The 24,521-nt window shown below is 35.4% G+C and overlaps 1 pseudogene; it reads left to right on the top strand.

The window, feature by feature from the left end:
* Positions 1-283: 283 nt before the first annotated feature.
* On the top strand, positions 284-790 carry LOC101971068 (small ribosomal subunit protein eS10 pseudogene; annotated as a pseudogene).
* Positions 791-24,521: the final 23,731 nt, after the last annotated feature.

Here is a 24,521-nt window from a genome sequence, read left to right as displayed (position 1 = left end):
TTAGCCATGGAAGGAGTTTGCAATTAATTCCCAGAGTAATGGGATATTAATCAAAATGGCTTAAAAGTAGAAATGACAGAATTAGAACTAATTTTTATAAAGAATATTCCATCAATAGTATAGATAAAGCATTAGAGAAAGTCAAGCTAGAAAACTATTAAAATAATAACAATGCATCTAGACTAAGCACTTCAATTAAAAATGAAGATTTCATTCCAAAGATTTCCCATGGAAATGTATACAGTGGCTTTCCAGCCTGGCCTTGGACCCTGAAGCCTCTGCAATGTTAATGCCCAAGAAAATTAGGATTGCCATTTATGAACTCCTTTTTCAGGAGGGAATAATGGTAGCCAAGAGGGATTTCCACGTGCTCAAGCACGCAGAGCTGGCAAACAGGAATGTGCCCAGCCTTCACATCATGAAGGCCATGCGGTCTCTCAACTCTCAAGGCTTTGTGAAGGAACAGTTTTCCTGGAGACACTTACTTCTACTGGTACCTTAACAAGGAGGGCATCTCTGCAAGTATCTCCACCTGCTGCGTGAGATTGTGCCTCCCACTCTGTGCTATAGCTGACCAGAAACTGGCAGGCCTTGGCCTAAAGGTCTGCAGGGTTAGCAGTCTGCAAGACTGAGGAGGGGAAGCTGACAGACACCTATAGACAGAGTGCTGTGCCTCCTGGTGCTGACAAGAAAGCCAAGGCTGGGACTGGGTCAGCAACGGAATTCCAGTTTAGAGGTGGATCAGTTTAAAGGTGGATTTGGTCATGGACATGATCAGCCACCTCAGTGAGGTTGGAGGGGATTATTTTGTTTTGAATAAACTTGTAGCAAGGAAAAAAAAAAAGACATGTATACAATATACAATGTGTGCCAACTAAAATTTAAGGGGATAATTTTAGAAGTATTGTTTACAATAGCCCAAAACTGGAAACAACCTGAATGTCCATCAACATCAAAATTGATAAATACACAGCAGGTGGAATATTCTTACAATAATAATGGAAATGACAGACTGTTATGCACAACACCAGGAATGGCTCTCAGAGATGTAATATTGAGCTAGACATGCCAGACAGAATTAATACATCCTCCATGCTTCATTCAAAATAGATGAAGTTAATCTATAGTATTAGAAGTTGGACCATTGTTTCCTTTGAAGATGGGGTGGAATCTGGGAAGGAAGAGGTTCCTAAAATAGCAATAATGTTCTATTTATATGAATAATGGGATCACTGGTGTTCACTTTATAGTAAGCCAATAAGCTGTATACTCATTATTTTTGTACCCTATATAAAGTTCCAATATCAAAGTTATTGTTTGAAGATAAAAATATAGACCAGAAAGCTGAGATTTATTACCTAGAAAAAAAGGATATAAAGAAATCCAAAAAGAAAACAGCATTAAATTTTGAGATTTTTGTTCAAAATTAGCTTTAAAAGGCTTGGCTTTTCATTTCAAAGGTTAAGTATTTGAAAAGATTATAGTTTGTATGTGGCTTAGTTTTTCTCGGGGAATTTTCTAGTGTACTTGAGAAAGTTCTAAAAGCTTAGACGTACTGATTAACAGCAAAACTTAGAAAACTCAAAACATAGAGCAGAGAAAAATGTGGGTTGGTACAGAATAGCTTTCTTTCTCAACCACCAGAAAGTTGTTTGAAACTTTCTATGGGCTATAAGAAAAGAGGGAATCTGGCAGGAATTCAAAAATTAAGCAAAACAATTAAAGAATATGGAGTATCCAAGCTTTTGCCACATTCCCCCACTCAAATTATAATTTCAGGTTGCAGGTTAATGTAGAGACTGTAGGACACAGGAGGTATAGCCTGCTTTCTCTAGGATTACTGAAAACCCTTGAGAAGAGTCCCTACACATCTACAGAACACTAGAAAGTAGAGAAGCAATGGGGAGAGAAAGAAGTGGGCCTGGGCCTGGTACATTCCCCTCCAGTCTCCTCCAGATCCAGAGGCACATGGCAAAGCTCCTGACAGTAATCAGGTCTCCAAGAAAAGTACAGAAATTCACAGCAGACCAAAACAAAGCTTATATTTGAGGTGAGTCTGAAACAAATGATGATATCTACATAACTGAAAGCCATGATAGGACACAAGGCCATCAGCCCTCGCAGCAGCCTGTGTTGCTAACACCCAGACCTGACAGGACAAGGCACCCTTGAGGACACACAAGCAAAGTCAGAAGACAACCACAGACTCCCCTCATCAGCCCACCTCATGATGTCACATAGACCAGAATTCCCCCTAGTCTCAGCTGCCACTCAAGGAGATGAGGGGAAGGACCGGCAGGAGGGAGACTGCAGAGGCTGAACCATAAACTGGCAATAACTAAGTTTCTTAGCTTAGCAAAATAACATTTTCACCATCAAGCAGAACTGAGGAATAGTTTTTATTTTTGCATCCCTTAGTCCGTGACAATAAACAGTTTAACTGCTATACATAGAAAGATTGATAAGCTGTTTTGAAGACCCAGTTATTATTCCTTTCACATCCAGAAAAATTCTCTAAGGTACCGAGAAAGAGAGGAAGGAAGAGAAATGTTTAACATCTAAAAAGCAGGCACAATGATCCAGGTTCACATGGTTATGGTAAGGTTCAAGGAATATAATGAAGGGAGCTGCCACCAAGTAAGAATCGGCAGATAGTAATCTTGTCTCTAAAAGAATGAAAAGGTTAAAAGAGACCTCCAGGAGTTTTCTGATCCAATTACCTGCCTTTATGAAGGAAAATTCAAATACTTAAGGCAAATGATTGTCTGACCTAGTTTTATGGATTTCAGTCCTGAAAATTCTACAATTCATGCTATAATCTATCACAGAATCGGTAGCATTTTCCAACTCCTCCCTAGCAATTTAAGTCATTTTTTTTTCTCATTAGAACCCCTATGAAAACAGAATAATTGAGTACACACTGCTCTGTAACTTTTTACTAAAAACAGTCATCAAATCATCACTTAATTTTCCTTTCCTCAACTCATTTAACCTTTCCTCATTGTCCTGTTTTAAGACTTCACCATTTTTGATTTTCAGTACTAAAATCTTTTAAAATGTGAAGATTAAAGCAATGTGATGATTTATTAAGTAGGAAAATTACTTCTCAATTTTATGACATAAATGATAATGCTTTGCTCTGAAACAACTCTCAAACATTGCTAATTTATAAGAAAGTTAATGATTTTTAAGAGACAACTGTAAATTGAATTCTACCCTGAGTGTCAGTCACATCTTAAAGGAAAATTTATACATCAGGAAATGTGGATGACTTATCCGTATTCAAACTGCTACTTCATTATAGTTGGGTTTCTATCTGTATCCAGCCTCTCACCAACTCTTTGTCTCTGGGCTGAGCCATCATCTCTGACCTGGACCACTGTAGTCTCCTCTTACCACTCCTTCTCTAATTTGTGCACCTATATTTTGCCATCCTTCAATCCACACTCTGTAATTCAGTCATAGATTATCCCCCCAAAATGACTTCAATGCCTTGGTTAAATCCCTTGGATTATTTTTTTAGCGTTTTAGGGATAAACACAAAAATTCATTGGCATGCAGACAAGGTCTTGCCAGGTCTCCCTTGAACCAGTCTTGTCCACCACAGATCTTCATTTTTCATCTCAACTGGTGATGGCCTTCTTCCTGCCCTCCAACTCATCAGTCTAATTTCTTCTGGTGGAATTTCATACATGCAGTTTCCTTGGTTTGAAATGCTCTTTCCTCTATAACCACCAGTTGACTGGATGCTGCCTGAGTACTATGCAGAAAGTCTTCCCCAATCTCCTCATATTACAGGTGATATAGCCCTGCTAAGCCTTCCTTCATAGCTGATCTCTTCAGAAGTTCCCTCCAACCCACCCACAGAGATATAACAATTTTTGACATGGGCAATTCATCTTTTGCCATACTTATATCAAAGAAAGAACTTTGGAAATCTTTGTTGTTGTATATGGAACACAGTCAAAGTGTAAACATTATGCTTATTTATAAAACCAAAGGCCACTTCAAATTTACTCTTTAAAACCTTCCTTTCAATCTTTTAAGCCATCCCTTGGTAGACATTTTGGAGCCATCATTCATTATGGTTATAATTTTATATTTTTTGTTATTGTTTAATAAAATTTTTACAGTTTCAGAATTACAGAAAATTGCAAGGATAATATAGTAAGTTCTCATATATTCAAAATTCAATTTCCTCTAATATCATTTAACATGTATGATATCTTTATTATAATTAGTGAACAAACATTAATTTTTTATCAATGATTAAAGTCCATACTTTTTGGATGTTTCCTTGGCTTTTACCTAATGTCCTTTTTTTATGTCAAGATCCCATTCTGGATACGACATTATATTTAGAGACATGTCTATTCTTGTCTTGGCTATGACAGTTTTGCAGATTTCCCTTATTTTTTTTAATACATTTTTTAGTTGTAGATAACACAATGCCTTTATTTTAGGTGGTGCTGAGGATCGAACCCAGTGTCTCACACGTGTTAGGCAAGTACTCTATCACTGAACTACAACCCCGGCCCAGATTTTCCTTATTTTTAATGACCCTGGCAGTTTTGAAAAGTACTAGTCAAGTATTTTTTAGAATGTTCTTCAGTTGGAAGTTGTCTAACATTTGTCTCTTGGTTACAAAGGACTTGTGTGCTTTAGAAGACCACAGAGATAAAGTTTTAATTTTTCAGCAAATCATAAGAGGATACATAATATCAATATGACTCTTCACTGCTGTTGTTAACCTTGATCATCTGGCGAGAGGGTTTGTGAGGTTATTCCACAATAGTTACTTTTTTCCCCTTTCCATCCTGTATTTTTCTAAGAAGTCACCATGTGCAGACCACAGTTAAGAAGTGGAGAATTATGTTTTACCTCCTTGAGTGTGGAATATCTACATAAAATCTTTGAAATTCTGATTCATAGATTTGTCTTTGTACTCATTGATTCATTTATTCAATAATTATACTATCATGGAGTCATGGATATGTATTTAATACATAAATTATATAATATTTATTATATAATATTTACTTCATTATATAATCATAATATTTTTCTGGCATTGGCAACTAAGAGGTCTTTCATTTGATGCTTCTATTTTTTTATGTTCTTGACTCATATATTCTTTTGACTTACCTGCACATTGTGGGTTGAGAGGTTTTGATTTTGGTCTTGGCACTTCAATATTTCTGGTTGTACAAGATGTTCCAGGTTTATCTTGTGTATTTCCTACAAGAGCCCTAGAGTCAACTTTTCTCCAAGAGCACTGGCTCCTTTTACTGAGGAATAACATTAGAAACCAATATCTGGGTTGTAGGTGCACTTGTTGACAGTGGGTGTCTTTCTAGGCTCTCTCAGATGAAATTAAAATATTAGTGTGCACCTTAGCAAATGTACACACATAGTCATCTGTATTTATGTTAAACTAAACATGAGTTCGTACTGATATTTCCAACTCTGTCCATTACCATATGGATTGTTCTAGCCTTCTCTCCATGCTTATCTACAAACTCCTATCCCAACAGTAGAAAACCTCACTCCGACCATCTGCCATCCAGTTCCTTAATTATTCAACACCAGCATACCTATAAGTATACCATTACCACATACCCTGACTATTTTGCAACTAAAGTACAGTGCTTATGTTGTAGTTCCTTTTGCCTTTAGTCTTACAGATTATACTCATCTCTAATGTTGGAAGTCAGCACCTTTCCCCCAATTCCTCCAATGAGGCTGCTTCAGATATTTGTAATAGAGTTGGATTCTACATTCTTTTGTGGGATTCTTTGACACCCTAAATGATTTCTTTAAAATGTACAAAGCATTAAGATTTTTCAGCATCATCATTTAAATGTTCTTGTCAGTTTAACTTCTGCTCCAGGTAAGCAGATCTCAGCATGACCCTACAAATTCACCTCTTTCCAGATTTAAGTATGGCACCTTGCCCTGTGATCTCATGGATCACATAAAATCTCTTTTCTAATGGATCAAGAAAAGTCATTAATCTTTATTTGTTCAGCTTTTTCTTGTTGTAAACACAGGAATGAAGACTTCCACCCTCTTTACATGTTGGAACTAAAAACACTTTTTAATGTTCATCTTTTCCCCTAAACTGTAAGATCTGAGGATAAGATTATGTCAGTTCTGCTGACCATTGTATTCAAGAACCTAGTTTAGACTTTATAACTGCTGAAACAAACCATAATCAACACTCTATCATAAGTGCTGGCATCAGATTCCTTAACAAGACCCCCAAAGCACACACACAAAAAATAACCTACAATCAATTAGTAGCATGCCATCAAATTAAAAAGCTTCTGTAGAACAAAAGAAACAATTTAAAGCATGAAGAAAGAGCCTACAGAATGGAAGAAAAATCTTGGCCAGCTACCTTTCCAAACGAGGATTAATATCTACAATATACAAAGAACTCAAACTTAACAATCAATAAATGGGCAAAAGAACTAAATAGATAAAAGAAAAAAACACAAATAGCCAACAAATATATGAAAAAATGTTCACAATCTCTGATAATCAGGGAATTTGCTCCCTTCAGAATGGCAATGATCAAGAATACTAACAATAGATGCTGGCAAGGTTGAGGGGGAAAAAGTACACTTGTACATCATTGGTGGGACTGCAGACTAGTACAACAACTCTGGAAAGCAGTATGGAGATTCCTCAAAAAATTAGTAATGGAGCCATCCTATGACCCAACTATCCCACTTTCTGGTATTTTCCCCAAAAGTCTAAAGTCAGCATCCTACAGAGATATAGCCACCTCAATGTTTAAAGCAGCACAATTCACAATAGCCAAATCAACCCAGATGCCTGTCAGTAGATGAACAGAGAAAGAAATTGTGCTATATATGTACAATGAAGTTCTAGTGAGCCATAAAAAAGAATGAAATTATGGCATTTGCTGATAAATGAAGTGGAGAATATCAAGTCAAGTGAAATAAGTCAGACTTAGGAAAAAAGGTCAAATGTTTTCTCTCATCTGTGAAAGCTAGAGTGGAAAAAAAAAGGAAAGGGAGGAAGGATAGGATAATATAAAGAACTAATCAAATATAAATTAATAGATGAGCAAAAGGAAGTCAAGTACTGAAGAGAGAGGAGAATGAGAAAGGGGAGGAAGGACTGGGGTGAAACAAGGGAGGGAAAGAAGAGGAGATCACAAATTGAAATCAATTTCCATGCATGTATTAGTTTATCAGGACAAACACAACTACTATATATAACCATAAAGGTCTAATTTTTAAAAAGCTAGTTCAGGTTCTGCAATGGAGAAAACACTCAATAAGTATCTGTTGTAGGGAGACAAATTAATAACTAAAGTCCAAATACAAGTTCACTGATGTTTTTTTCTGCGTTTCATATGCCTCCTCAGTCCTATTCTGTCCTGAGACAATCTTTTCATTAGTCATATTGGTATCTTTCAGTCACACATATAACTTCTCTACTAATCAAAATTCCAGTCTATTTTCAATGTCTTTCTAGGGAAGGAAATGTCATAACCTCTCTCAATGTCCTATTTTTATCATTGTCATTGCTATGATATTTTTTTCAGGTAATAACTAATTATTTGTTTTATGAGAAACACTGTTGCCTTGACCCCATGGTGACTTTAAATAATACAAACCCAAGTTTGCTTCTGCCTTGTATAAATAGTTCACCTCTGTGGATCAGCCTCTGCTACTTCCTGACATCAAGTTAACAAGCTCTTCAATAAGGAAATAAGCCAAGCTTTAGGACCATGCAGCTTGAGTAGTTAATCAAAGCCTCAAACCATCTAGATGCCAACAGCACAACCTGCTTTCATGTGTGGTGGAATAAGTATCTTGACTTATTTGCCAAAACTCAGTAGATACTTAAGTATCTATTTATAAAGTCTAGAAATGAGGAGCCATAAAAAGACTACTGAGCAAGGAAGGGAAACCAAAGGTCTCTATAGTTTTTCTTCTAGAAGATTCACACATTCCTGAAACAGTATGCTATTTACACATTCCTTACCAAAGCCAGACATATTACCTTTTCTCAAGTTAAGCATATGAGCCTCTGAGGAGACCCTCATATGTTGCATGTGGGAGTGTATATTGATATAACCTTTCTGGAGAGTATGTACTAAAAGCCTTAAATGTTAACTCAGAGTTCTCTTCCAAGGAGCAATTTCTAAGAAAATAACTAAGGGACTATTAGGAGATTTATCTACAGAGATGTTAATTACATAGTTCCTTAGAGTAGTGGAAAGCTGAAGATAATTTAAACATTGAACTGTATTGGATTGATCTAAATTGTGATTCAACCAAGCAGTGGAACATTCTGCAGCCATTAAAGATTATGTTGCAGTGGTACACTTGTTAATATAAAAGATGTTCTAATGTACCTAACATTTAAAACTTAAGCTTCAAAACAATTTTCATTATATTTCAAATATATATGTGGGTTTACTAACACAGATCAATAGATAGGGATATGTTCTCAAACAATCACACCATTATTTCTGAATGACAGTATTTATTTTCTATTATCAGATTTTGCTATAAAGTACATGTATTTTTGAAATGTTTAAAAAGGAAGGCATGCTCAATTAAGGGTCATTATCTCAGCATCCTGATTTGTTCATATTATCATTTCCAGATCCATTATGATGCCTTGGAGTGCCAAGGTGTGGCACAACTAAAAAGAAAAGCACTGTTGTTAGTGCCCATGTTCAGGGTCTCTATCTGTCAAGGACAGACATAACTAGGAGTGGCTCTTCTTTCTTTCAAAGATGAAGCTAAAATATACAAATCAGAAAATAGAGCAGGGTTTGAATGTTGTACCAAGATAGCAATGTCAAGATAACAGTTTTTGTGGCAGAAGCAAAGCTAGAATTGGGACAGATCATATTGGGGTAAAATTTTAAGGGAATCTATTTTTTCATTTTCTCAGCTTTCATATGGACTCTTTCCCAGCATGAAGTAGATTCCCTTTCCTACTTTACCTTTTAAAGTAGCTCTTCTTGGCCTGACACTGTGGCTCCTGTAATCCCAGCTATTCAAGAGACTGAGGTAGGAGGATCACCAATTCAAGGCTAACTGTGCAATTTTTGAGTCCCTGACTCAAAATAAAATAAAAAGGGCTGTTGGATGTGTAGCTCAGTAGTAAAGTGCCACTGGGTTTAATCCGCAGTACTAGGGGGAAAAAAACAAAATACTTTTCCCATTTTACAAAGACATCTCCATGACTTACACTGAATCTATGTCTTTGTCCTAGAATATAATAATGTCTAGGACACCAGCAAAATACAATTAAAACAGTGTATTCAGGAAAACTTTCTTTGTTGATTAATCAAGATTCTTTCTCAGTCTATGCATATTTCTGATAAAACTAGAGCACACAGCATCAGAAATGTGATATGTTGACCTTTGTGAAAATACATAAGATTAGGCGGTTTTCACCTCTTCCTCTCTCTCCCTAGATTTTTTTCAAAGAATGCCTTGCCCCCTGGGAGAGAATCCGAACATTGTCAAGAAACACTAAAAGCTAAAAATTGCTTTTCTAAAATGAGCAATTTTTCCAGAAATTCAAAATATTCATAAATGAAAGATACATTTGTGCCAAAGCAGTATAGCTGAGCAACACTAAGTCTTCTTAAAAGTAGTTGGAATAATTTCCAGGACTATTCAGTTTTTTTCTAGTGGAAAGTATATCCACATATAAAGATTTTATGTGATTTTTTAAAAATAGATTCATATGCATTATTCAACAAGGTCATTGAAGTATAGTTTATCAAACCAGCCCTGAAATATTTATTCTAATTATATACTAGTCTCTTTTATGAAGTGGTTAATATTTTCTCTCTTATTGTAAAATATGTAATTATATGCTAGTTTCCATGTCAATTTAACAATAAAAATATTCTTTCATAAACAGAAAAGAAGTTTTATTCTTTTGTTAACAAAAATTGATAGGATTCTGAATATTTATATTATACTTACTTAACAGTTCCCAAAATATGTTTCTAGAGTTCAAGGCCTACCTACAAACTCACTTAGGAAAGGCATGCCATCTTTGATTTACTATATTCCTCACTTCAGAACAATTATTTTAGCTACCCATTACATTGGGTATTGTATAATTTTACATTTATTATAAATTAGATCATAAAAATAACATGATATATTATTTTCTGATTTATAAAAATTGATTCACTAATCATACTGTCTCTACGTTATACTAAATGAGATTTAAGTGCTTGGGGAGGGGAGATCTATCATACAAGATGCATGCCATGATTTATTTCCAGTGCTTTTCATAATAGTTGTTGAAGCACATTTAATGCATCTGCTTGGATTAAAAAAGCAAAGCTAGACTTTTTCTAACAACGAGTATATTTGATTTGGTTGACTGGTTTGCCAATAATCTCTGGCTTTGCTAATTAGGATTCAGGGTGGCAATTTTATATTAATTGAACTATCTGGAGCCCCAAGTTTTTGATAAATTATGTTTAAAGCATATAAAATATGAGAGAGACAGAATTTTATCAAACTATTCTACTGGAAAAGCATATTGAAGCTGTTACTATTTCATATTCTAAATTTTTTCTGAGTGTATTGGGTTAAAATATAGGACCCTAGTGCAAACATAACAGAAATAATTAATAGCCATTTGAAAAGTACTGGTAAAACATTTTTGGTTCAGTTCCCAGAAATTGGGGAAATGAATGACTCCAACAACAGTATAACAAATCTTTGCAAGTGAGTCGATTTTCAATTCCTTGCTCTCAACAAAATTGAGGATAGACCTAGTAGAATGTTCAGCTAATAGATCACTAAAAATGATTTTTGATGCTAGAATGCTTTGAGATGTTTGGCATATAATTTATAAAGCATTTAAAAATTAAGGGAAATCATCATGAAATCTATTTAATTCTCATCTACTTATCATAATGAAATCAGTTTCATTCTCATCTACTCACCTACGTGAGTAGAAGCTGAACTTTATCTCAAGTAAAGTAATGTTCATCTAAAGATGTATTAACTAATTGGGAAAGATTCCATTCATCTTGGTAAGGGCTTAATTAAATTGATTTTAATAATTATCAAACTGTAATATTTTACATCTGATATTTATAAGGCAATAATATAATTATGAACATATTTAATAAAATATTTTATTTAAATTTATAAACAGTTTTATTAAAAACAAGTATGAAAAGGGATCAATGAAATAATATTAAGCATATAAGTATGATTTCCTAGCATAAAACACGGAGGGGGAGGTAGAATAAAATTCAGGGCTCAAGGAGAAAATGATGTTTGATTACTTGATTAAAAAAGAGCTTTTTGTATGTTTTAAATAGATGATGGTAGCTCTCAAATTGCTCAAGTATTTGGATTAGGTTGGATATAATTAAAAAGAACAGTTTGACAGTTTTGTTTAAAATATCAATATTAAAATATTTCAGAAATTGTATATGTTATATTTCCTTAATGATTAAAAATTAGCTAAAAATGAATTATTTCCAGTATAATCAAAATAGCAGGCAAATACCAATAGATGGTCATTCTATGGAACATGTAAGTAGTGCTCTTCAAAACTGCAAGGTTAGCCTGGCACCGTGGCGCACATGTGCAATCCCAGTGGTTAGGTAGGTGGAGGCAAGAGGAATGAGATCAAAGCCAGCCTCAACAAAAGCAAGGCACAAATCAACTGGGCAAGACCCTGTCTCTAAATAAAAAATAAAAAATAGGGCTAGGGATGTGGCTCAGTGGTCAAGTGCCCCTGAGTTCAGTCCCTGGTAACTGCCCCCGCCCCTAAAAACTGCAAGGTCATAAAAAAATCAAGGACTGCCAATTGTTATTCAATGAGAGTATTCAGTTACACATATGGCTTTGTCTGTGCACTTTAAAGTATGTTACCAATAGAGATTTCATGTTAGGTGTTCTTATATATACTCAAACACAAAGGAACACAAGGAAATTTTTGTAAATGATGTATTTAGTACCTTAATCATGGTATTGGTATTATGTTTCATAGCTATGTCCAAACTCATCAAGATGTATACATTAAATATGTAGACATTTTTATAAATAAGTGATTCCTCAGTAATATTAAAATAAATAGTAATTATGTGTTATGAATTTTATTTTTATGTTACATAATACAAGTAAAATATACCTAATTATTTTTTAAAAGAGAGAAATCATCAGTCAAGAGGCTGAGCATCCATAATAGCCAAGCAACATGTACCCCAAATGGGATCCCAGAGCAGAGAAGGGATACAAGATTAGGTAAAAACTAAGGAAATCTGAATAACAATTTTAGCTCATGATAAAAATCCATCAATATTGGTTCATTAATTATAACAAGTGTAGCATACTAATGTTAAATGTTAATAATGGGGAATTGGATATAGGAGTATAGGAATTTTCTGAACTATCTTTGCATTTTTTCTACAAATATGAAGTTGCTATTAAAATGTATTTTAAAAAAACTAATTACTAAATTATAAAATAGAGGTAAACCTAAAAGTGTGTAAGAGGGTACATAGTTTTATCTTTAAAAAAATATATTTAGTGGGATTCAAAAAACAAGCATATGTTAAGTATACAAATTCTTGCCTCTATAACTTTCTAAACACATTAACTAGAAGAACAAATGACCTGATCTTCTCTCTCAGCTTCAGTTTTCCCATCTAAAAAATTAGATCTTAATAGGATTATTGAAAGAATTAGAATAATGTATGTAAAATGCATGGCATCTATAATACGCATTAAAGTGATTGTTATTGCGGCTGTTGTCACACAAATAAGTCAAATCCAGGAGTTTCCAGTAAACGTTTATGAATGTATCTTAGAGCACGGCTGAGTGGACATTACAAATGGTTAGACTAAGACTTCCAAGTGAAATACTCATAATCAAGAAACATCCCTGTGCACACATACTCTGACTTCCTCAAGGTCCCAGTCTCACATTTTGACTATACTTCTGTTAATTTCCAGTTTTCCTGGGGCTGGCTGGTGGCTCCAAGCACAACCCTTGGGGCAGCAAGAGGGAAGTTCTAGGTCTACCTTTGGTGACCATCCTCAGAAGTACCCAGACACAAGTCAGGAAGACAGTCTCATGCCCACTGACTTTGAGGTCAACCTCTAACAATCTTTTCCTCTTTTATTTTTTTCTCTTTGACTCACACATAATGACTGTACATATTTATGGCATATAAATATTTTGATACATGTATATATTATGTAATGATAAAATTAGGGTAATATGCATATCCATCACCTTAAGCATTTGTCATTTCTTTGTGGTGAGAACATTCTAAATCTTTTAGCTATTTTGAAATATACAATGCATTATTGTTGACTATAGCATCCTACCCTGCAATACAACACTAGGCCTTATTTCTTCTAACTGTAACATTATACATGTTGACCATCCTCTCGCAATGCTTCTTCCCTGTACACTCCCCCAAACTTTCCCTCTTAAAAGTATCCACCAAGGACTGGAAATTAAAGTGTTATGATTTCAAAAAACTTGTAATCAAGATATTGAGAAAAAGGCATAATGAGGACAAGACAAATCTGAAGAAAGTATAAACACAAAATAGCAACACAGCCTTGTTGTAATAAATATTTGAATTTTGGAAGTTTCATCTACATGGGTCCATGTCTGTCTCCCTTTCCAAAATGAAGTCACGGTAGAATCTCTGACTTTTTAAGCTCATTATTTCCAATAAGTACAATGTCTTCTTGGCAGTTGGTAAATACTTGTTAATGTGTTTGGAGTAAGGTTATTCATTTATCTCAGTATGGCATTGAAGTTAATGAAATCATATTTACATTCTATCATATAAATTGATGGATATAACAATTTTCTGGGGCTGGGGATGTGGCTCAAGCGGTAGCGCGCTCGCCTGGCGTGCGTGCGGCCCGGGTTCGATCCTCAGCACCACATACCAACAAAGATGTTGTGTCCGCCGAGAACTGAAAAATAATAAATATTTTTAAAAAATTCTCTCTCTCTCTCTCTCTCTCTCTCTCTCTCTCTCTCTCTCTCTCTCTCTCTCTCTCTCCTCTTTCACTGTCTCTTAAAAAAAAATTAAAAAAAACCAAAAAAACAATTTTCCTTGCCCTTGCATTGGACATTGAAGTTTTCAATTGTTAAGTTTATCTACTAATTTTTTATCTTTGCAAATAATTTGTAGGAGATTTAGAGCATATATATATATTTTTTCATTTTATGTATATGTTAGTTTTTCATCTCTGTGATAAAACACCTGAGGAAAACAATTTCAAGGAGTAAAAATTTATTTTGGCTCATAGTTTTAGAGGTTTCATTTCATGGTTGGCCAGCTCTATTGCTGTGGACCTGAGGGAAGGCACAATATCATGGCAGAAGGACACAGTGTAGACAAGCTGCTCACCTCATGGCATCCAGGAAACAGAGACAGGAAGAGGTTGGGGACAAGATATAGTCCCCAACAGCATACCTCCAAAACCCACTGCATCCAACTAGGTTCCTTCTCATAGGTTCTACCATTTCCAATAATCCATTCTGCCGGGTTTCTGTTCACGACTAAAAGGCTCAGGGGTCACTCCAGTTGAATTGGGCTAATTAGGCTGTGCAAAAATAACCACACAAAAGACACAAATACCTTTTTGTTTGGGGTTGCTGTGATGGCTCCTCTGACTTTAAGGGTCCGCAGGGGGGGGGAGAGAGAGAGAGAGAGAGAGAGAGAGAGAGAGAGAGAGAGAGAGAGAGAGAGAGAAAGAGCGCACTTGCTGACCCCTTTTATTGAGGAGAAGCTATTCAAATGAGGCAAGGGGTCAGGTTTCAGGGGGCTGAGTCTATCTTCATGATGTCCACTGTCAGCAGGTTGACTGACCCTGGGTAGGCCACACCCAAGGGCACAGTAAGAGAACGGGACACACACAAGGCACTTCCATGGAAGATTCTATCCTAAACAGGGCAAGGGGTTACATTACAAAGGAACAGGTGAGCATAGCTCCATCCATGGGGCTGTAGAAAGACACACCCATGCACAAGACCACCAACCCTCAGACCCAAGAAGGGTGGGGAAAGCTCTGCCACATTTCTGTGAATGAACGCCTCAGCACCCAGTCGGGGAGTATGACTCAGTCACATGCAAGGTTGGTCTCTCACACCATTCAATTATGAATCCTCCAAAGAATTAATTCATTAGGAAACTATGTTTATTGGCAAGAACTAAAGATTTTATAAAATATATGCTATGATTTTATGTATATATATGTATATATAATATACATAATAATATATTATATGTATGTATATTCCAACCTTCTAAGGAATCAAAATTTATAAGTGCTCAGAAACAAGATAGCTACAACTTTATCAAATGCTTAGTACATTAAGTATCTCAAGTGTTACATATGTTTTATCACACTGACTACTCACTATTAACATGCAAGGTAGTTATTGTTAAACTGAACCTATTATTTGTATTTTAAGATAATAGATACTATTGTCTTACTAAATAATTAGTAAATTATATCTAACTAAATAATTAGTAAATAAATAGTTATTTACTAATTAAGTAAATAACTTTACCTCTTTGTAAAGAGAGGTAAAGTTATTTAAGGTCTCAATAAGTAATTGATTGAAATTTAAGCCCACATCCATTACTTGCTCAACCCACTTTCTTTGCATCTTGTGATTTCTAATGTAGACCATGATGATACTTTGAAGACCCAGAGCAAGGAGACATTGCATTTATATCTCAGACTTTGCTTCTTGGGCCCAAGAGAATATATAAAATTTTCTGGTGCAAAGATCATCCTTCCTCTCTGCATCTGTTTTTCATTCTCCATATTATTGTAGTCCTTGAATTTATTCTTTTTTCATAGTACAGCACTTGTTCTAAATCTGACTGAATGAATTTTCTTTACTGTCTTTCCTTCTATTCTCTGAGTGCAAGTGATGTTAAAAAAAAAATCAGGGTATGTATAAGTCAAAACATTGGAATAGTGGGTAGTATGGGTGTACCAAAAAAGTGAAGGAAAACTTATTAGTAGTTTTAGAGAGGAAACTAAAAAGGAGGAACAACACTAATGGCAAAGTCTTAGAAAATAACAAAGGACAATTTTGGTTTGGGGAGAGTTGAAGAATATGCCAATTTAGAAAAGAATTTTCCTCTTGAACAGTTTCCCTTGCCACCCTACCCTCCAAAATCATAATTATCATCACCATCCTTTGAGTCAACTTTTTTTTGTTGTTGTTGCACAAGAAGAAATATTGATTAAAACAACTATTTATTTAGTTCAAAAGTCTGTGGCATAGCTATCATCAGTGGGATTAGTCACATGACTCTTCAAGTCACAGCTAGGCTCATTCATGCCTTGGCTGGAATTGACTGAGGCCTGCAGGTCTACGATGGCTTCAACTGGTACTTCTTGTCTTTGCTTCCCATAGATTCCCATCCTTCAGCAGGCTGGCCTTTACATGGCAGCAGGGAAGGATTTAATCCCTCTTTGAGAAGGGGCACAACATCACTTCTGCTGTGTTCTGTTAGTGTAGCACAAGGCCAGTCCAAACTTAAGGAGGAAACAGAGTGCACTTTTTGATGTGAAGAACTACAAAATAACATTGCAAAGAGTATGGCTATGGAATAAAGAACTGTATTTTTTCACAAGTAATCAGAGTAGCTGTCTTATAGAAAGAATTTTAGATTTCCAGTTACTCAATTAGAACTTCAAAATATCAGGCTCTGAACTTTAACCTTAAACATTCTTCCTTGCTCACAAAAACAACAGCAATAGCTATTTGTTGAACACTAAGAAAACAATAAGACATAGACTTCACATTTAAGACTCAGTGTAACACTCCAAATGTAGACTTATGATCTTATTTAACAGAAAACTAAAGCTAAGAAAATTTTAAAAACTTGTGCTAGGTCACAAAGATAATGAGTACCAGGTCTGTCATACTCCAAGTCTCAGTTTTCCCTTTCCACTATACTCTAAATTGCCATCTATAGATCCTTTGAAAATTCATTTCACATCCTGGGTAGAGTAATATCTGCACCAAGTAGGAAAATCTGAAGCTGAAATGCTATGGTGTACATAGGGAATGGGTGCCAACCACTATTCCAGCGGCCTCCTTATGTACTATGTCTATCACAGAGGCTAGAAAGCTAAAGCCTATACAAACAGTTCCCAAGTTACAATTGTTCAACTGATAACTTTTCAACTTTACCATGGTGTGAAAGGGATACAAAATCAGTAGAAACCAACTTCTTAGATTGAATTTGATCTTTCCCAGCTAACAATATGCAGTAAGATATTCTCATAATTTCACAAGCATGAAGATAAATTGATACTCTACATTATACTGTGTTGCTCAGTTAAGATGTTCAGTTAGGTTAAATTAATTGCATGTTTGCTTTACTCTTGTTCAACTTATGATGGGTTTTTTGGGTTGTAACCGCATTGTAAACTGAGAAAAATCTGTGTTTTCAATACAACATCTATTCCTCTTAGTCATTTGTACTATTTCTTTTTTTGTTTTTAAAGAGAGAAGAGAGAGAGAGAGAGAGAGAATTTTTTTAATGTTTATTTTTTAGTTTTTGGTGGACACAATATCTTTTTTTGTATGTGGTGCTGAGGATCGAACCTGGGCCGCACGCATGCCAGACGAGCTCACTACCGCTTGAGCCACATCCCCAACCCCTTGTACTATTTCTTGACATCAAGACACAAGATCCTCCTTTTCCAGAACTTTAGAGTGTCTGACCATCTGATATTTGTAGCTCAGCAGAATCTTTTGAGCTTCAACTTCTTCCTTAACTGGCCTAGAAAAGCCACTGATTTTTCTACTTAGTCTATGCCTCTTTGAACTTGGAGGCGTGGCTTTCAGGTATATAATTGTATATGGCAAGTGGAGACCTCTCTCTGCTTCCTAATCACACTCTGTCACACTCTTCCACCATGATGTTCTGCCCCACTTCGAGAACTGAGGAATGGAGCCCACTGTCTATGGATTGAGACCTCTGAAACTAAGCCCTTAAATAAACTTTTCCTCCCCTACAATTGTGCTGGTCAGGTCTTTTAGTCACAGAGATGAAAAAGCTGACTAAAACAGTTTATTAGGATTTCCCCTGATAAAAAAATGGAGAAAGGGCTCATATATTCTTAAATAGGATCTGTTATAACAGATCCAGTCCTTAAAAACCTGGAAGGGGCTTCTTGGATAGAACTGACTAGGTAGGTTTGAGCTGCATTCTGACAAGTTTGTGAATACATAACTAATTTCCTGGAGTTACTAAAACACAGTGGCTTCATATTCTATATACTAAAGTAGATAACTATTTCTTCCCCCTTGGGCCCCAACAGGAAGCATAACCCTGTAACATTCTATGAACATAACATGATTCCAAGGAGCTCTTGTTCTGAGTGCTCACCCAGAGTTTCCCCTGTATCAATGAGTACGGCCATGGTTCAGTATTATTTATGTCAACACCCAGGAAATCAGACTTGATCCCTGGTTTGTTTGTTTTTTTTCCCCCCACATCCCATCCCTAAAGCACTAGCAAGTCCTGTAGCTCTCCCTTGAAATGTGTCTTAAATCTGACCATTTTCTCTCCACCTCCATTGCTTCCCCCAGTTAGGATAAACGGTCATTCCCTCTAATGTGGAATATTTCATTCAGCTCCTAATTGATTTTTTTCGCTTACCCTCTTACCTCTGAGATCTCCACATAAGGCCAAAATGAGCTTTTAAAATGTAAGTCAGGTTACATCATTCCTCTGCTAACATTCTTCCAGTAACTTCCCCTGACATAGTAAATCCCAAGTCCTTATGGTAGCAATCCAAAGCCGTATACGTACTGTCCTCAATCTACCTCTCCTATCCTGTCACCTATCACTCTACCCCATGCTCATCACTCTCCTTCTCAGCTGACCTTCTTGCTTTTCCTCAATAATGACAGGCTCAACTTTATATCAGACCATTGTGCTTATTCATATCACTCAGGTCTCTACTCAAATGTCACCTCCTTAGAGATTAATTCCTTGATCATCCTGTTGAAATTACTTCTTTCCTTACTCTCCTCAGTTCTATTTCCTTAATTTGCTTTATAGTTTTCGTAGGACTAATATTCATCTGAAAATAGTTGTTTACATGTTCACTTGTCTTCTCATTCTCTCTACCTGTTCACATGAGATTATAAGCTACCTACTTTGTTCATCATTTTTTTCTCTAGTAACTAGAAAAAAATGCCTCAAACACGGTAAATATTTAAGAAATACTGTTGAGTGAGAGAAGAAATTAGTTTTCTTATCTGACAGAGATAAATGATGGAAATCATAGCTGATTTTGGTTTAGGACATTTTGCCTTTACTGTTATCACAATTGACCCCTAGAATTCTTTTTTATCCTTAAAAATTCTTCAAATCAATTGGTGGTGGATATGAAGGAAGTTTCAATGAAATCCTTAATGCCAAGAAATGAAGGAAAATCAAGATCCACTGGAAACTCTTCATCTCTCCTGGAATAGTACAACATGTCATATGATTTAAAACTATCATCACAAAGAAAGATATTAAGGAGACATCCCCAAGGCAATATTAAAAATGAAATCCATCCCTGCAGTCCTCTAACTGCCTCCTTTGACTCCCCCTGAAACTCTTCATTTGCCCATCTAGACTTTCCATTTATAACCTAGCATTTTCCCTGTCTCCAACACCCTCCTCTTATCATTGCTGCCTTCCCAGCTTAGATTATATGAACCATCACTGTGATGATCCATTTGCAAGTCATCTGCTCAAAATTCAACCAACCAGTATTTGAACCCAGACTCAGCCATCCACCTTCTCTGTGCCCACACCAAAATAGATGAATGTTACTGGAGAAATCATGTAACTGGACAAATTAGCTATACTTTGAATTCATTCAAAACTCAAATATATACTCAGCATAGAATTGAAACTTTATGATATTTGTGTAGAGCATTCATTCTTCCAATTTTACTCTTCAAATCTTCATCTCCTCCCTCATAAATACAAGATGGAGCTCCCAGCACCAGAATGATGGTTAAACAGGCATAAACCTGACACAGGTCAGACAATAGCCACAAGGGTATCCAGTATGAACAAGTTTCTTATATAAGGGACCCCCTCATCATAGGTCAGACAACTAGGCATTAGGCCATCTGCCAGACAGAAGATCCAAGTAAAATATGTTCATGAGATGCCAAACACCCAAGTCTAGATTCCCTTTATTTCTTATCAAGGCACAGTTGCTAGCTGCTCTGAGACTGAAACTTTAGTTCAGCGGTGGGCTCTCAAAACATGCATATTCTGAAAAATATTTTCGACCCACTTTGTGATGACATTAATATTGTACCTTCACAAAGAAACAACACCCACTTGAAACAAATAACTAAAGTTTGGACAGTTATTTAAATGTACATCTTGCAACAGCATTTTTATTAATTGTCCAAGAGAGTTGTCTCTGAATCTTTATTTTTTTCCTTCCAAATCTGTTCACCCAAATGCTCAATGATTCATAGACAATGAAGCCAATTTTTAAAGTGATGCATCTATGACCTCGAAGTTTACATAAAATCTCCATTATGAAGTCAGAGGACTCTTTCATGGTCTAGTTCATCCAGTCCATTTGTTTTTCCATGCAAGATAATTTCTCAGTAGACAGGAATTTGTTGTATGTGTAAGTACATGCAAAGAGTTAAGTGACTACAGAGATTTTTCTTTAGGATCCTCACTGTTCAATTTACAACTGGAATGAGTTTTACTTCACTTTTGGGAGAGTTGATCATTATCCTCTGAGACATTTTGTTCCCATTATATTTTAATTACATTGATCAAATAATCTAAACCTTTCATTTTCTCATCCATTTTTATTTTCTAATTTTTGAATTGTTACCCTGACTTCCTTTTAAGTTGTTTGTGGGTGCTGAGTTAGACAATACAAGCATCATCATGCCCACACTTCCTGTCTAATTATAATGTCTCTGATGGTGTTATCAGGTAAAACTGACTATACAAATTCAATTTGTTCCCTTCTTGGTTCCTTTAGAGACAGTTATTGGCTTTCAGGCTGTTATCAGTATTGGGAACACTCTCACCCACTACCTGGCTGTATCAAGAGGTAAACAAACTCTTTTTGCTAAAACAATAAAAGAATGGAACAGGTAAAAAATAGAAATTGTGTTTTTGACTTTCCTAGGTTGAATTTATCACTCTGCAAAAAAGAAAACTGGTGACAATTTCTAAAACTAGGAAAACTATGGCACAAAAAAGTATCTCTGAGTTGAAAACCAGTCCCTTACAACTCTGGAGATGTGCTGCCAAAATACTGTTTTGATGATCAGAGTATCCTTAGCAAATCAGTTTCCTCAAAGAATGGTCCAGGAGACTCTCTGAACCCATATTATAAACAACTCTGTGAAGAGCAGTAGAAAGAAACCAGGAAAACAAGCATACCAAGTAATTGGTATTATTAACGGGTGGTAGGAGAAAGGATGCCCTGCTTAGCTGTGGGTCTATTTAATGTTCTAAGCACGTGGTGACCACCAGGGACATGGCAGGAGGTGAGGGCAGCAGTCTACTTTTGATTAATGAGCTCAGAAAGGGAAGAGTTTGTACCCCTGTCTGGCTGTATGTAGAAGAGATTCAACAGGTAACTTCTAATTTATGAAGCCTTAACTACCTCTGGCTCCTTCTGCATGGCAACAGCAGGTCAAATATAATGGAGTTATTTTTGTTTTCAAGCAGCAGCTCTGGGGATGTGAGTTTTCTTAAAGATCTACCTGTGGCTTTATATTACTTGGACTTCAGTTGCTAAAATATTTGCCATCTATTTTTGTTTTCTGAGAGGAAGCTTCAGGCATATGAGATTAAACAGGTATAAATGACTATATAGAAAAGTTTTTTGATAAAGCCTGGAAATTGCATGCTTCTCTTCTATATGCTTCTATGCCATGTCTCATGCATGCCTTTATTTCTCAATCAAGATTTAAGAAACATCATTGCCCACTTTTTAGCCCCACTTCTTCAATTCATTTTCATTCCAAAAATCCACTAATTTTTTTTCCTCTGTCACCACAACACTGAAATAGGCAAATATCATCAGTCACCAATACCCTTTTCGGTTGTCACATTACTAGGCTGTTCTACTTCTGGTCATGTGTTCTTTTCCCTGTCTTGTTAATTAGAATATGTGGGAGGCCATTGCTTTGGATTGAGCTCTGCACTGTGCCCACAAGATCAGACCAAAACAGAATGCAGTCACTCTTACAGGTGCCAAGTAATCAAATGGAACTTTTAAAAGATCATGATTACTAATACAGCCTAATTTGAATTTTCAACTTATTGAAACTTTGTTCCTTGACATTACTCCATAGACTTTTGTCTCATATTCTGCATTTCCACCTTCCTCTTTAACTTTTCCTTCTTCACGCCTCATTTTTGTTTATTTCTTAAAATACTTATGTTCTCATTATATATAAATTTTAAATCAACCTTTCAAACCATTTTTATTGCTTTAAATACCACTTATGCAATAATAGCCACAAATTTTGTTTCTAGGTCTGCCCTTCTTCTCTGAGCTCAGACTTGAATACCAAATTGCCTGTTGGATACATGTGTGGAGCTATGAAGAAACAAATTCTACATTATCTCTCTTTCTCTTTCATATCCAATTTCAATAAAAACTACTCAGCCATGCAAGCCAGAGGCCATGGAAATCTGTTGGTGCTTCCTACAACCTTCCTCCTCTCTGCCTCCACTTTCACTCCATCTACATTTCTAATGAAAACAAAATCATTGTGACCTGCTGGTACTATGAACAACTAGTTTTCCTGACTACTTCACTTGGGAAAGTAACAAATAATAAATATGAATGCAAAGTCAGACAGATGCTAAATTATCTTAAAAAGACTTCAGAGCAACTATTATAAGTGTGCTCCAACAAGCAATCCTTCCCAATTTTTTTTTTAATCCAACAGTTACTGAAAAAGATACATTAAAAATCTCCTATTATGATTGTGGAATTGTCAACTCTTTGAGCTATTCCAGGTGGAGAAAAGATGTTTGAATATAAAGAACTGTAAAAATGTTATAATGTATGTCAGTGTCGGCTTTTTCTTGTTTTTTATGATCTTGACACTTTTGAAAACTACTAATCAATTATTTTATATAATATCTCCTAAATTGGGTTTTTTTATATTTTCTACTCTTTAGATTGAACAAGAATACCACAGAAATGATAAGCATTTATGTTTCCCTTTGTGATTAATATCTTAAGTGGTATTTTGAGACTATGCAAATTATTCCAATGCTTCTCAAACATTGGACCACATTGATTAATAGCTTTTGCCTGCAACAATTATTATTGTGATATTCACATGGTAATTTTCCATTATCTTTTTTCTATCTACATTTACTAACTGGGATTCTTATATAAGAGCTATCCCTTTATCTTCATTTGTTTATTCAAAATGCATTTATATCAGCATAGACTCATATATTTTTATTTTACTCTTTGGATTATAATCAAATAACTATTGTTATTTTTCTGTTGCTCAAATTGTTCCCACTTGGACCATTGGGAGCTCTTTCAGATCAGTCCAATGCTTTTACAACAGAACTCCACCCAACTCTGCTGTTTTTATTGTAGTCAGTGTTGTTTGGTTGCAGCAGATTGAACCCAGGGACTAGAAAACGCAAAGTACACACTCCACCACTAAGCTTCACCCCCACCCCCAGCCTCTTATCCATCTTTCTGTGAATAGTTTTTCACTTTCTGACCATGTACTTCAAGTCTTTCTTGTATTTTCCATGCCCCACTTCTGAAATTAAGTACTTCTTTAGAAGCCCTGGTTCCTTTCATTATTCTGCATCAAATTTAGTTGCTCTATGGGTTATAACCATCTTTACTTAGAGCTAATATTTAGTTAATTCAGGTGAAACACAGGAAAATTACAAAAGCACAATTTCATGTCTACCTTCCTTAGGATGTAGGATTGTTGTTATATATATTGATATGTATTGGTAGACAGAGATGTGTATGCATGGGTGTTATATAAGATCAACAGTACAGTGTTATAATTTTATTTTAAAATATCATATGTCCTTAATGTAATTTAGAGAATAAAAATTATATATATATACATATATATACACACATATATATAAATAATATGTGTGTGTATACTTTGAACTACCAGTTTATTATTTCCAGTGTTTTCCATTTCTTTGAGTTTCCATCTAGAGTAATTTTCCTTGTACCTGAAGAACTTGGTTCTTCTACAATAATAAGAACGACTTAATAATAAGAACTACTTATTGTAGTGCAGCTCTATTGGTAACTTATTCAATTTTTAATTTGAATTTTTCTTATTTTTATTACTAAAAGTTATTTATGAAAGATATATATCTGTGGCCAGGTATTTATCATATTTTACTTTTTGTAAAATATCACTTTTTCTGGTTATTACAATACTTCCTTTTAAATCTTTGGCTTCTA

The sequence above is a fragment of the Ictidomys tridecemlineatus genome, chromosome 7, assembly GCF_052094955.1.
Source record: "Ictidomys tridecemlineatus isolate mIctTri1 chromosome 7, mIctTri1.hap1, whole genome shotgun sequence".
Lineage (NCBI taxonomy): Eukaryota > Metazoa > Chordata > Mammalia > Rodentia > Sciuridae > Ictidomys > Ictidomys tridecemlineatus.
Note: the sequence above shows the minus strand (reverse complement) of the source record. Positions and strands in the feature narration are given on the sequence as shown.